Source organism: Pristiophorus japonicus, chromosome 20 (genome assembly GCF_044704955.1).
Source record: "Pristiophorus japonicus isolate sPriJap1 chromosome 20, sPriJap1.hap1, whole genome shotgun sequence".
Taxonomy (NCBI): domain Eukaryota; kingdom Metazoa; phylum Chordata; class Chondrichthyes; family Pristiophoridae; genus Pristiophorus; species Pristiophorus japonicus.
In genome coordinates, this window is record NC_091996.1 from 86,616,510 (window position 1) to 86,631,931 (window position 15,422).

The window sequence follows — 15,422 nt, forward strand, 5'->3', positions numbered from 1 at the left end:
GATACATTACACTGCTCTCCCCCTGAAATATAATTATATATTCCCCTCCCCAGTACCAAAAAACAATGGCTCCACTTTTCCCAGCATAACATTACATAACCGAAACTCCTGGCTTTTATCTGCGTTACCTCCAGACTGGACTATTCCGACGCACTCCTGACCGGCCTCCCACATTCTACCCTACGTAAACTAGATGTGATCCAAAACTCGGCTGCCCCGTGTCCTAACTCGCACCGAGTCCCGCTCACCCATCACCCACTGTGCTCGCTGCCCCGTGTCCTAACTCGCACCGAGTCCTGCTCGCCCATCACCCCCTGTGCTCGCTGCCCCGTGTCCTAACTCGCACCAAGTCCCGCTCACCCATCACCCCCTGTGCTCGCTGCCCCGTGTCCTAACTCGCACCGAGTCCTGCTCGCCCATCACCCACTGTGCTCGCTGCCCCGTGTCCTAACTCGCACCGAGTCCTGCTCACCCATCACCCCCTGTGCTCGCTGCCCCGTGTCCTAACTCGCACCGAGTCCCGCTCACCCATCACCCCCTGTGCTCGCTGCCCCGTGTCCTAACTCGCACCCAGTCCCGCTCACCCATCACCCCCTGTGCTCGCCCACCTACATTGGCTCCCGGTTAAGCAACGCCTCGATTTCAAAATGGTTTACAAATCCCTCCATGGCCCTCGCCTCTCCCTATCTCTGTAATCTCCTCCAGCCCCACAACTCCCCGAGATGTCTGTGCTCCTCTAATTCCGCCCTCCTGAGCATCCCTGATTATAATCGCTCAACCATCGGTGGCCGTGCCTTCAGCTGCCTGGGCCCCAAGCTCTGGAACTCCCTCCCTAAACCTCTCCGTCTCTACCTCTCGTTGCTCCTTTAAGACACTCCTTAAAACCGACCTCTTTGACCAAGCTTTTGGTCACCTGCGCTAATTTCTCCTTATGTGGCTCGGTGTCAAATTTATTCGTTTTGTCTTTAAACACTCCTGTGAAGCACCTTGGGATGTTTCACTACATTAAAGGCGCTGTATAAATATAAGTTGCTGTTGTTGCTAAATGAACTACAAATCCAGTTTAGTAACAGGTTTTGCTGATCTACTGGCTTGCGTGTTGATCTAATTGTTGGACTGTTTTGTTTTGGTTCCGAACCCAAAGAAGTAGTTAGCACCACACTGTTTCCCCTCTTGATACAAAACTTGCTCACTCGACAATTCAAGAGGGAGTTAGATGTGGCCCTTACGGCTAAAGGGATCAAGGGGTATGGAGAGAAAGCAGGAAAGGGGTACTGAGGTGAATGATCAGCCATGATCTTATTGAATGGCGGTGCAGGCTCGAAGGGCCGAATGGCCTACTCCTATTTTCGATGTTTCTATGTTTCTAATTCAGTGCGACGGCTGTGGAGTGGTTTCAACTCTGTGTCCGTACACTCACCCGCCCATTCATTCGAGGTGCTTTCATACACTCCTTTCAGTACGGTGGCCTGTTGAGTCTCCTTGGCTGTCTCAGTTGCACTCAGGGGAAAGTCTTTGTCAACGGCACTGAAAATCACACCGTTCCCCCCCACTCCCCCGTCCCCAATACACGAGTCCTCCTGCTGCGGCACCCTGGACAAGGCCTCTGCAATTGCGCTCTGCTTCGAAGTGCGATATTCAGCCGTGTAGTGCTACTGTGACAACACTGCACTGCCCAGCCTCGAGGCAGCCATTGCAGGGATGGCAGATTTGGGCCCCCCAGTGTTGCTCGGCGCAGTTTGTGATCTGTTATCAGGGTGAGCTTCCTGCCGATCAGGAACTGTTGGAATTTTCTTGAGCCCCAAACACTTTGGCGACCGCGCCCTTTTCAATCTGCGCGTGGGTGTCAGGCGATCCCGGTGAGGGCTCGCGCCGCAAGCGCGATTGGTTTCTCTCGGCCGCCGTCCATTCATCGTCATCATCACCATGGGCAGTCCCTCGGAACCGAGGAAGACTTGCTTCCACTCTTAAAATGAGTCCATTCGGTGGCTGAACAGTCCGATACGAGAACCACACAGTCCCTGTCACAGGTGGGACAGACAGTGGTTGAAGGAAAGGGTGGGTGGGACTGGTTTGCCGCGCGCTCCTTCCGCTGCCTGCGCTTGCTTTCTGCACGCTCTCGGCGACGAGACTCGAGGTGCTCAGCGCCCTCCCGGATGCACTTCCTCCACTTAGGGCGGACTGATCTTTGGCCCAGGTACTCCCAGGTGTCGGTGGGGATTACGTGGCTTATGACAGCTTCCACACCACGCTCCTCTAATTCTGCCCTCTTGAGCATCCCTGATTATAATCGCTCCACCATCGGTGGCCGTGCCTTCTGTTGCCTGGGCCCCAAGGCTCTGGAACTCCCTCCCTAAACCTCTCCGCCTCTCTCTCCTCCTTCAGGGCGCTCCTTAAAACCGACCTCTCTGACCCAGCTTTTGGTCACCTGCCCTAATTTCTTCTTCAGTGACTCAGTGTCAAATTTATCTGTTTTGTCTTACAACACCCGTGCGAAGCACTATATAAAGGCACTATATAAATACAAGTTGTTGTTGTTGTGCCTCCTCCTCCGCGTTCTCCTCATCCTCCTCTTTGACTTCCTCTCTTCCTCCTCCTCCTCCTCCTCTTCGCCCTCCCCATTTCCTCGTTCTCCTCCTCCTCCAGGAACGGGAAGGAGCTAAAAACAGTCGAACGCCCCACGCGACAGAATAGCCGGGTGGTTTCGCGCCGTGTCTGAGCTTTGCGCGGGACGACTGTTTCTGGACAGAAGGGCGTGGAGTGTCAGCGAGTCCGACCTTAGTTTCCTTTCGTTATTTGACCCCTCTTTAGGCTGCCCTCCCTCACTTATGACACCCCTCTCCACCTCTCCACCCACCTTTAAAAACCTCAAAAGCATGTCTCCTTTGACCAAACATTCAGTCAACCCCTCCCTCCCTGAGCGCGGTTTCCTCACAGCTATCGCCTTGGGGCTTTATTTTACTACACGTACGTTAAAAGGCGCTGTCGATGTGCAGGCGGCTGTGGTTGTGGCCCATGTGGCGTTCCTTCACAGTCACCGGGGGCTAGGTTGTAGTAGCTCCCAACCTTCGACCTCCGACCTCCCGACGGAGCAGGGCGGTGCCGGCAGGACTGGGAGTTCGGGGGTCAGTGCAGGATTTCTGGGAGTCGCCAGGCTGGGATTGGGAGGCTCGTGAAGGTCTGGTGGTCCATTTGGGGAGGACTGCGAAGGCAAGAAACACGGGGATGTAGGAACAGGAGGAGGCCAGTCAGCCTCTTGAGGCTGTTTCGCCATCCAATCAGATCATGCTTAATCTGCGTCCGATCTCCATCCCACCCACCTTGGTTCCATAACCCTTAATACCCCTTGACTTGCAAAAATCTATCACGGGCAGATTCTCAAATTATTAATTCGACCCCTCGAGCCTGCTCCGCCATTCAGTAAGATCGTGGTTGATCCGATCATGGACTCAGCTCCACTTCCCCGCCCGCTCCCCATAACCCTTCACTCCCTTATCGCTCAAAAATCTGTCTATCTCCGCCTTAAATATATTCAATGTCCCAGCCCCCACAGCTCTCTGGGGCAGAGAATTCCAAAGATTCACGACCCTCTGAGAGAAGAAATTCCTCCTCATCTCCATTCTAAATGGGCGGCCCCTTATTCTGAGACTATGCCCCCTAGTTCTAGATTCCCCCACGCGGGGAAACATCCTCTCTGCATCCACCCTGTCCAGCCCCCTCAGAATCTTACACGTTTTAATAAGATCACCTCACATTCTTCTAAACTCCAATGAGTACAGGCCCAGCCTGCTCAATCTTTCCTCATAAGACAAGCCCCTCATCTCAGGAATCAACCGAGTGAACCTTCTCTGAACAGCCTCCAATGCAAGTATATCTCTCCCTAAATACGGAGACCAAAACTGCACGCAGTACTCCAGGTGTGGCCTCACCAATATCCTGTACAGTTGTAGCAGGACTTCTCTGCTTTTATACTCCATCCCCCTTTCAATAAAGGCCAACATTCCATTGGCCTTCCTGATCACTTGCTGTACCTGCATGCTAACTTTTTGTGTTTCATGCACAAGGACCCCCAGGTCCCGCTGTACTGCAGCATTCTGTAATCTCTCCATTTAAATACTAATTTGCTGAGTTAGTTTTCCTACCAAAGTGGATAACCTCACATTTTCCCACATTATACTCCATCTGCCCGGGACCTCACCCACTGGCCCATGGTTCCCGCGTGGTCCTGGGAAGGAGGAGGCCATTCGGCCCATCGTTGCCGAGCCGGGATCATTCCTCCCCATAGTCCTGCAGACGTCTCCTTTTTTAAAGATATATCCAGTTCCCTTTTTGAAAGTGGAGTTTGCTTCCGGGGGAGGGGAACGGCAATGATTCTCTCAACAACAACAACTTGTATTTATATAGCGCCTTAAACATTATAAAACGTCCCAAGGCGCTTCACGTAAGACAGAAAAAAAAACCTGACACCGAGCCACATAAGGAGAAATTAGTGCAGGAAGCTTGGTCAGAGAGGTCGGTTTTAAGGAGCGTCTTAAAGAGGAGAGAGAGGCGGAGAGGTTTAGGGAGGGAGTTCCAGAGCTTGGGGCCCAGGCAACAGAAGGCACGGCCACCGATGGTGGAGCAATTATAATCAGGGATGCTCAGGAGGGCAGAATTAGAGGAGCGCAGACATCTCGGGGGGTTGTGGGGCTGGAGGAGATTACAGAGATAGGGAGGTGCGAGGGCCATGGAGGGATTTCTAAACAAGGATAATAATTTTGAAATCGAGGCGTTGCTTAACCAGGAGCCAATGTAGGTCAGTGAGCACAGGGGTTGATGGGTGAACGGGACACGGTGCGAGTTAGGACACGGGGCAGCGAACACGGGGGGTGATGGGTGAGCGGGACTCGGTGCGAGTTAGGACACGGGGCAGCGAACACGGGGGGTGATGGGTGAGCGGGACTCGGTGCGAGTTAGGACACAGGGCAGTGAGCACAGGGGGTGATGGGTGAGCGGGACTCGGTGCGAGTTAGGACACGGGGCAGCGAGCACAGAGGGTGATGGGTGAGCGGGACTCAGTGCGAGTTAGGACACGGGGGCAGCGAGCACAGGGGGGTGATGGGTGAGCGGGACTCGGTGCGAGTTAGGACACGGGGCAGCGAGCACAGGGGGTGATGGGTGAGCGGGACTCGGTGCGAGTTAGGACACGGGGCAGCGAGCACAGGGGGTGATGGGTGAGTGGGACTCGGTGCGAGTTAGGACACGGGGCAGCCGAGTTTTGGATCGTCCTCATATGACATCCACATGGGAACCCAATCTTATTTCCGCCCCCCGCCCCTGCCTTGCTCCCTGGTTCATTGGCATAGACACCACTTGTAGTGAGTGCCCTTGCCATCGTGTTGCCAAGATCCTCACAAAACATTGGCAGATCCTTCCAATTTCCTCCTGCTGCTTTCTGGAGGGCACAGTTCCACAGGCCGCTCAAGCCCCCTGTCCGCCCAGCGCCCAAAAGGACTGACTATTCACCTGTAGGAGGCATCGTCGGCAAGCACTGTCCAATTTGCAGCCCATTTCCCCGCCGCGGCCTCTCAGTCCTCCAGGGTCCCCGAGGGTCTGTCCCCAAGCCCATGGCGGCCCCACTGGTCTCCGCCGTGCAGGAGGGCTGCGATTGGCTTCAGTGTCCCCCCCACCCCCCAAACACCTGGGTTGAGAGAGCGGGGAAATCAGCCGCAGAGTGACCACTCACGATTGCTGCCCAGCAAACCCCCACCCTAACACCCCCCCCACACAAGACACAACCCAACACCCCCCATCCCAACACCCCCCCACCCCAATGCAACCCCACCATAACACGCCCCCCCACCCCAACACCCCGCCCAACACCACCCCCACCCAACACCCCCCCACCCTAACACTCTCCCACCCCAACATCCCCCCCAACACCCCCCCACCCCACAATAACACGCCCCCCCCACCCCAACATCCCCCCCAACACCCCCCCACCACAATGCAACCCCACCATAACACGCCCCCCCACCCCAACACCCCGCCCAACACCATCCCCACCCCAACACCTCCCCACCCTAACACCCCTCCACCCCAACACCCCTCACCCCAACACACTCCCACCCCAACACCCCCCCACCCCAACGCACCTCCACCCCAACACCACCCCCACCCCAACACCCCCCACCCCAACACCCCTCCACCCCAACACCCCTCACTCCAACGCACCCCCACCCCAACACCCCCCCACCCCAACACCCCCCCCACTCTAACACCCCCCACCATAACACGCCCCCCCACCCCAACACCACCCCCTAACACCCCCCCACCCTAACACACCGCCTCCCCAACACCCCCCCCACCTCAGTACCTCCCCACCCCAACACACCCCCACTCTAACACCACCCCCACCCTAACACCACCCCCAACACCCCCCCTAACAATCCCACCCACCCCAACAGCCCCCCCCAAACACCCCACCCATCGGCCCGTTGATACGTCTAGGTGTGTGGCCATTTGCCCCGTCTAGGTGCTGGGTGGGGGGTAACAAGAGATTGGAACTCGGACAAAGCAGGGATTCAAGTGACCGAGGCACTGTGTTCATTGTGCGGTGGTTATAGCTGTAATGTATTTGCTTCATGGGTTCTTTGCTTAAGAATTCATGGCAACACATTGCTATTCAGAACGAGTTGGTTTATTAGCAAAAGATTTAACAATCACACTGCACATTACCAGTTCATCCACTAGGCTCACAACTGCATACCTCATCGTTGGATGACCTAGCCCCAACTGGTTGGGGTTTTATTGAGTGCGGTGAACATCATGTGACTGGCTAAGCCACTCCCAATTGAACAGCTCCAGAAACCTGTGAGCATACTCATGGGTGTATACATTACACGAGGGACTCTGACACTGAAACAGTGAGGGGTTGGGGGTGTAGGGAGGTCACGGTGTCTTGTAATTAAAAGGCCTGTGACCACGACGGTCGGTCTCTGGGGTGGCGGGGGGGGGGGGGGGGTGGGAGCTTGGCAGGGACCCGTTGAGAAGCTTGCGGAGGGAATGTCGCCATCTGAATCTGACGCTGTCTCTGTCACTGCCGCAGCCTCCGCCTCTGCTACCCAGTTGTCCGATCGCCGCGTGGCCTGGCAGGAAGCACTGATCAGGAAGATCGGCAAATGCTGTTGTCTACCATGAACGGGAACCGAGCCAGCGACCAAGTGAGAGAGAGAGAGAGAGAGACAGACAGAGGAGAGGACAGCGATACTTCTTTTTTGCTGGGTGGTCGAAAGTAAGAGAGGGGGAAGGAAAGGGGCATTAAAAGGGGGCCTGGAAAGCATGTCAACGGAAGGCTAAAGACTGTGGCTGTGTCATTGGGGGGAGGCGGGGAGGAGGAGGTGGGATCGGGGTTGGGGCCAGTGACGTGGGCCCAAAGTGGTATGGTACCAAACATCTAAGGAGTCATTTGCAAGTGAGATAGGGTCACAGGGTCGTCAACGGAAGGAAGAACAAAAAAAAAGGCTTGGTTGAAAGTGCCGCAGTACAGCGGGACCTGGGGGTACTTGTGCATGAAACACAAAAGGATAGTACGCAGGTACAGCAAGTGATCAGGAAGGCCAGTGGTATCTTGGCCTTTATTGCAAAGGGGATGGAGTATAAAAGCAGGGAAGTCTTGCTACAGTTGTACAGGGTATTGGTGAGGCCACACCTGGAGTACTGCGTGCAGTTTTGATTTCCATATTTCCGAAAGGATATACTTGCTTTGGAGGCAGTTCAGAGAAGGTTCACTCGGTTGATTCCGGGGATGAGGGGGTTGACTTATGGGGAAAGGTTGAGTAGGTTGGGCCTCTACTCATTGGAATTCAGAAGAATGAGAGGTGATCTTATTGAAACTTATAAGATAATGAGGGGGCTCGACAAGGTGGATGCAGAGAGGATGTTTCCGCTCAGGGGAAACTAAAACTAAGGGACATAGTCTCAGAATAAGGGGCCACCCATTTAAAACTGAGATGAGGAGGAATTTCTTCTCTCAGAGGGTTGTGATTCTGTGGAATTCGCTGCCTCAGAGAGCTGTGGAGGCTGGGTCATTGAATATATTCAACATGGAGACAGACAGATTTTTGAGCGATAAGGGAGTGAAGGGTTATGGGGAGCGGGTGGGGAAGTGAAGCTGAGTCCATGATCAGATCAGCCATGATCTTATTGAATGGCGGAGCAGGCTCAAGGGGCCGAATGGCCGACTCCTGCTCCTATTTCTTATGTTCTTATGTAAGTGCTGGGGCGGGGAAAGGGGGGAGGGGAGGAACAAACAAAAGGGAAGGTCGGGGATAGGGTGGAAGGCAGGAGAGATTAGAGAGACAAAAGAGATGATGGGAAGTAATGAGACGGTAACGGCACAAGTTAAGAAACAAAAGATGAGTCTAGATAGGGTGTGAATGGTGGAATCATCGGCAGCTGCCGTGGGAAAGATAAAAACAAGGGAGAAAGGGGAGAAAAGATATGGGCAGAAGTTATGGTTATAATTGGGAGACATCACTTCACCCCATCGGCCCGACCGTGACCTAAAACACAGAGTAGCGACCCACGCCTGCTGGGATATGGGGATAGCAACCGACCCTTAGCACGAAGCTGGAACTTGCACTCATTTAGCACCTTCACATCCCTAAGGCCGTTCCGAAGCGCCGTGTTTTTTTTTTTGAAGTGTTGGCCATCATGTTTGCACACAGCGCAAGCAGCGAGGAGATCGGCCCGCTTCTAGTGGTGCTGATTATTGACCAGGACTAGCGAGAAGGAGGAACCGAAGGAAATCCTTATTAGTCAGGAAATTGTGTTCGGGAAATTGATGGGATTGAAGGCCGATAAATCCCCAGGGCCTGATAGTCTACATCCCAGAGTACTTAAGGAAGTGGCCCTAGAAATAGTGGAGGCATTGGTGGTCATTTTCCAACATTCTATTGACTCTGGATCAGTTCCTATGGATTGGAGGATAGCTAATGTAACACCACTTTTTAAAAAAGGAGGGAGAGAGAAAACAGGGGATTATAGACCGGTTAACCTTACATTGGTAGTGGGGAAAATGTTGGAATCAATTATTAAAGATGTAATAGCAGCACATTTGGAAAGCAGTGACAGGATCGGTCCAAGTCAGCATGGATTTATGAAAGGGAAATCATGCTTGACCAATCTTCTAGAATTTTTTGAGGATGTAACTGGTAGAGTGGACAAGGGAGAACCAGTGGATGTGGTGTATTTGGACTTTCAAAAGGCTTTTGACAAGGTCCCACACAAGAGATTGGTGTGCAAAATCAAAGCACATGGTATTGGGGGTAATGTACTGATGTGGATAGAGAACTGGTTGGCAGACAGGAAGCAGAGAGTCGGGATAAACGGGTCCTTTTCAGAATGGTAGGTAGTGATTAGTGGGATGCCGCAGGGCTCAGTGCTGGGACTCCAGCTCTTTACAATATACATTAATGATTTAGACAAAGGAATTGAATGTAATATCTCCAAGTTTTCAGATGACACTAAGCTGGGTGGCAGTGTGAGCTGTGAGGAGGATGCTAAGAGGCTGCAGGGTGACTTGGACAGGTTAGGTGAGGGGGCAAATGCATGACAGATGCAGTATAATGTGGATAAATGTGAGGTTATCCACTTTGGTGGCAAAAACAGGAAGGCAGATTATTATCTGAATGGTGACAGATTAGGAAAAGGGGAGATGCAATGAGACCTGGGTGTCATGGTACATCAGTCATTGAAAGTTGGCATGCAGGTTCAGCAGGCGGTGAAGAAGGCAAATGGCATATTGGCCTTCATAGCGAGAGGATTTGAGTATAAGAGCAGGGAGGTCTTATTGCAGTTGTACAGGGCCTCGGTGAGGCCACACCTTGAATATTGTGTACAGTTTTGGTCTCCTAATCTGAGGAAGGACATTCTTGCTATTGAGGGAGTACAGCGAAGGTTCACCAGACTGATTCCCAGGATGGCAGGACTGACATATGAAGAAAGACTGAATTGACTAGGCTTATATTCACTGGAATTTAGAAGAATGAGAGGGGATCTCATAGAAACATATAAAATTCTGATGAGATTAGATGCAGGAAGAATGTTCCCGATGTTGGGGAAGTCCAGAACCAGGGGTCACAGTCTAAGGATAAGGGGTAAGCCATTTAGGACCGAGATGAGGAGAAACTTCTTCACTCAGAGAATTGAGAACGCGTGGAATTCTATCACAGAAAGTTGTTGAGGCCAGTTCGTTAGATATATTTAAAAGGGAGTTAGATGTGGCCCTTACGGCTAAAGGGATCAAGGGGTATGGAGAGAAAGGGGTACTGAAGTTGCATGATCAGCCGTGATCTTATTGAGTGGCGGTGCAGGCTCGAAGGGCCGAATGGCCTATTCCTGCACCTATTATCTATGTTTCTATGTTTCTATGACACTGTGTGAGCTTCCCGCCCAATCCCCCCACCACACCCCCACCACTCACGTCTCTCCCTCGCTGATCTTCAGATAAAACCGTGACCGCTTTTTTCCACTGGACTTGGCAGGCCCTTGGTTTATCCTCTCATCCGATAGGCGGCACCCTCCGACAGTGCGGCGCTCCCTCAGCACTGGGAGTGTCGGCACGGATTCTTGTGTCTCGAACCCCACTCCGAGGCGAGAGAGTGCGACCTACTGAGCCACAGCTGACACTGTGTGAAAATTGATTCTATATTTGCGTACGCACACATATATAACACGCACAAAGACATGTATAAGAAAGGGTGCCTCTAGTGGTTATGTTGGAAGCTGACTTTTGGACGGTTTGAAAGGATATCGTTTTGTGGTGTAACTTGTTTCCTGTGAAATCTTGTGTGGAAACTCATTCACCGCTCATTCCTTGAAAGGCGTGGGCTTCATTCATGTCTTTCCTAAGTCCAACCACCATCTACCACCTGTGCTAAGTCTTCTCCCTGGACCCTCTTCATCTACCGAATCTATTGGCCTCGCTGTCGCCTCCGATCTCAAACAGAACTCCCATGCCTCTTGCTGCATTACATCATCATCGTCGGCGGTCCCTCGAAATCGGGGAAGACTTGCCACACCCGCGTTTCGGAAAGCTCGCGGAAACCAGAGGAAGTCTCGAAAGGCAAAGGGACATGTACTTGAAGCGGACTCGGTTGTGGGGTTATAGGGAGCGGGGGGGCGGGGGGGGATTGGAAAGCTGGGCTGTGGGATGAAATCGGACAGCTCTTTCGGCACGATGGCCACAACTATCATTTTCTGTGCTGTCAGCCGCCACGATTCTAACCTGGTTACTGGCCACAACGATGCACCGATGCACTTCCAGTCAAGCAAAGCGCCACTTCAGTATTGTGGGGGTTGCCTCATTAGCCCCGCCTTCTCAAGTTGACCTAAAAGATCCCGTGGCACTATTTTGAGGAAGAGCAGAGGGAGTTCTCCCCGGTGCCCTGGGGCCAATATTTATCCCTCAATCAACAGAACAAAAAAAATCCCCAGATTATCTGGTTATTATCACAATTACCACTCCAAGATAGTTGAAGGAAGACCTCACAAACCGGCTCAGTGCCCCGAACTTGCCGCCCTGTTCCGGCACGCGTGTGGTTCTGAGTAAACGGTCTTCCTCGGCGAAGGGATTAAAGCCACTGCTCTCGACGACCTCGGACCCGAGAAGACCCGCCCTGGTCACATCCTGGTCCCGCGTGCTTTACTCGTCTCCGTCCCGTGCTACATCGTGTCCTGAGCCAAGCGCTTTCCCCAATTCTTGCATTGGGACCTGCCAACGTTCGCGCCTTGCTGAGTCTTGACATCCCCATTTGGCTTGGATTTAGAGGCCCTTTGACTGAAGGCCGGGCCGAACTATCCCCAGAGGTCCCACATGAGGCCTTGGTCAAGCCGTTGGGTTAGCACGTTCCATCCCCCCCCCACCCCCGAGCTCCGGAGGAACCTCACATTGGTCCTCAAGTATTCCATATGCCTTCTTAACCATCGCCATCATCATCGGTAGTCCCTCGGAGTCGAGGAAGACTTGCTTTCACTCTAAAAGTGAGTTCTCAGGTGACTGTACAGTCCAATACAGGAATTACAGTCTCTGTCACAGGTGGGACAGACAGTGGTTGAGGGAAGGGGTGGGTGGGACTGGTTTGCCGCACGCTCCTTCCGCTGCCTGCGCTTGTTTTCTGCACGCTCTCGGCGACGAGACTCGAGGTGCTCAGCGCCCTCCCGGATGCACTTCCTCCACTTAGGGCGGTCTTGGTCTTTGGCCCAGGGACTCCCAGGTGTCGGTGGGGATGTTGCGCTTTATCAAGGTGGCCTTCTTAACCACCTTCTCTATCTGGCCTACCTTCAGGGATCTGTGGACCTGCACTCCCAGGTCCCTTTGTTCCTCTACACTTCTCAGTGTCCTGCCATTTAATGTGTGTTCCCTTGGCTTGTTAGCCCTGCTCTCTCAAGTGGACGTAAAATATCCCACGGCACAAACCAAGCCCCCCCGACCCACCCGTCCCTCCAACCACCGTCTGCCCTGACCTGTGACGTGACAGAGACTGAAGATCCCACGTTGGTCTCATCAGTCTTAGAACCTTAGAACTCATTAATCTGGAAGCAAAATATTCCTCGACTCCGGGCAACTGCCAAAGAGAAAACTATTTCAAAGAAGAGCAGGGGAGTTCTCCCCGGTGTCCTGGGGCCAATATTTATCCCTCAACCAACACAACAAAAACAGATTATCTGGGTCATCATCACATTGCTGTCTGTGGGAGCTTGCTGTGCGCAAATTGGCGTTTCCCACATTACAACAGCGACCGCACTCCATAAACAGTACCCAATTGGCTGTGAAGCATTTTGGGACGTCCGGTGGTCGTGAAAGGCGCTATATAAATGCAAGTCTTTCTTTGTTGACTCCCCACGTCGGTTGAGTAGGGGCGGGGGAAGCGTGCTTTGTTGGAGGGACAGCCCAAAAGAGGGCGGGATTAAAAGCAGACAGGACGGGAAGATGAAATAAAAACCGTTTGTGTAGCTCAGCTCCCTTTCCTCACGGATCTGACATGCTTTCTCTCTTCCGCAGAATACTGTCAAGATCCCAGCCCAAAGAAGGCAGTGCATCACTTTCTGGGCTCCCAAGGATTGCTACCAACCTATTCCATTTGCTAGTGCCTCCACAAAACTCTGTGCCCTGGAGCATTTGATTCTGTTGAATACCTGCCTTATGTAGTGCCTTGATTAAGAAGTTGTATCCCATAAATTGTTTGACTGGTTGACGAAAGACTGACATTTATAAATGTTTTACTCCTATTTAAGGATTTTGTAAACACTGTGAGTTTTTGGTTATGGTGACTTGTGTTCTATCGCTAGCGTTCAATAAACTCCAACAACAGAATCAAGGCACTTACCCTAGGCCTCATTCCAGTAGGCCGTAACTCTTCGTGATGGTGCTCAGTCATTCGAGCTGACACGGATGCTGTAATAATCATAGAAACATAGAAAGTAGGTGCAGGAGCAGGCCATTCGGCCCTTCGAGCCTGCACCGCCATTCAATATGATCATGGCTGGTCATGCAACTTCAGTATTCCACTCCTGCTTTCTCTCCATACCTCTTGATCCCTTTTGCCGTAAGGGCCACATTCCACAGGTTCTCAATTCTCTGAGTGAAGAAGTTTCTCCTCATCTCGGTCCTAAATGGCTTACCCCTTATCCTTAGACTGTGACCCCTGGTTCTGGACTTCCCCAACATTCTTCCTGCATCTAACCTGTCCAATCCCGTCAAAATTTTATATGCTTCTATGAGATTCCCTCTCATTCTTCTAAATTCCAGTGAATATAAGTCTAGTCGATCCAGTCTCTCCTCATGTCAGTCCTGCCATCCCGGGAATCAGTCTGGTGAACCTTCGCTGTACTCCCTCAATAGCAAGAATGTCCTTCCTTAGATTAGGAGACCAGAACTGCACACAATACTCAAGGTGTGGCCTCACCAAGGCCCTGTACAACTGCAGCAAGACCTCACTGCTCCTATACTCAAATCCTCTCACTATGAAGGCCAACATGCCATTTGCTTTCTTAACTGCCTGCTGTACCTGCATGCCTACATGATCGCGATAATAGGGCCTACGTGGATTAGGCCTGACTGATCGCTGGAATAAGGCCCACGCGGTCACTGTAAATAGAGGCAAACACGGCCACTGTAGTGAGGCCGACATAATGGTCTGTAATCATCATCATTGTTGTGTATCTGTAAAGCATGCACTCCCATGTTCCGCCACCAGGGGGCGCATCCCCTGAAGTCCCAAGGGATCCCAGCATCCCTTGGGAGCACTGTATATAAGCCGGCCCCTAAGGCCTGTTCCTCACTCTGGAGTGTCTTATTAAAGACTGAGGTCACTGTTACTTTCATCTCCCTGTGTGCAGCCTCATCTGTGTTAGGAACACAATAATCATCATAGGCAGTCCCTCGTGTCGAGGATGACTTGCTTCCACGCCAAAAAAGGGATGAGTTAACAGGTGTTTCAATGAAGGACCCAATATTCCGGATCCCGAACTACATCCTGAAGGGTGGAAGATGCCTGTGGGTGGATGTTTTTAACGTGGGATGGCCGTTGCACACCAGCCACCACACGGGGCTTGACAGAGCGAGGTCTTGGTCCAGTGGCAAGGGTTAACCAGGACGACTGGAGACCAGCTCTGCTGCACGGACCCAGTGCGCGCTCATATCGCACAGTGTGGGCTGGGCCCGTGCTGCCCCTGGGCCCGTGCTGCCCCTGGGCCCCGAACTCACGCCTCTCCTGGGCCCCGATCGCGTCCCTCTACAATCTCTTGCCGCTCCTTCGCCCCGACCTCGCCGCTCCCGCTGTACCTGCCCGCGCTGCAGTCAGCCGTCGCCCTCCTGCAGCAGCACGCACTGCTCCCTGCCGTGGTAGGCCGCCTCACGCTGCTCCCTCTAATGGTCCCGGCCTGCTGATGGTTTCATGTCCACAAAGAACATGCAGAGCAGCGGCCTGTAGTAAGGCCCAGCTGGCATTAAGCTGGAGCTGGTTACCCCTTACCGACCGAGCTGGCTGGCAGGAATTCTGGGCTCCCCATAACAACCGGCCACATTAGCAATTGCTGGTTGGCCAAGAGCAAAGTGTTGCCTTTTGAAAAGATTGAAAAAGTTAATAAATCGGCCCTGATAAGCCTGCCTGTCTGTCGTATCGGGTCAATGGGCATTTCCCAGCTGCTTACAGAGAGGGAAAGTGGGGCTGGAGATGTGTTAGGTCTCCAACAGCATCTAGCAGGTCCTGATAGTAACCAGGCCTCCCAGTGTGGCACAGTAACAACAACAACAACATATATTTATATAGCGCCTTTAATATAGTGAAACGTCCCAAGGTGCTTCACAGGAGTATTACGCGATAAAAATTTGACACCGAGCCGCACAAGTAGAAATTAGCGCAGGTGACATAAAGCTT

General features: G+C 52.7%; 1 long non-coding RNA gene across 1 annotated transcript in view; it reads left to right on the forward strand.

Moving 5' to 3' along the window:
* LOC139232650 (uncharacterized) overlaps positions 1-13,235 on the forward strand; it is a 33,781-nt gene extending 20,546 nt beyond the window's left edge. Inside the window, exon 3 of the long non-coding RNA XR_011588065.1 lies at positions 13,046-13,235. This is a non-coding gene — a long non-coding RNA (uncharacterized lncRNA). The remainder of the gene's footprint in view (positions 1-13,045) is intronic.
* The last annotated feature ends 2,187 nt before the right edge of the window (positions 13,236-15,422 follow it).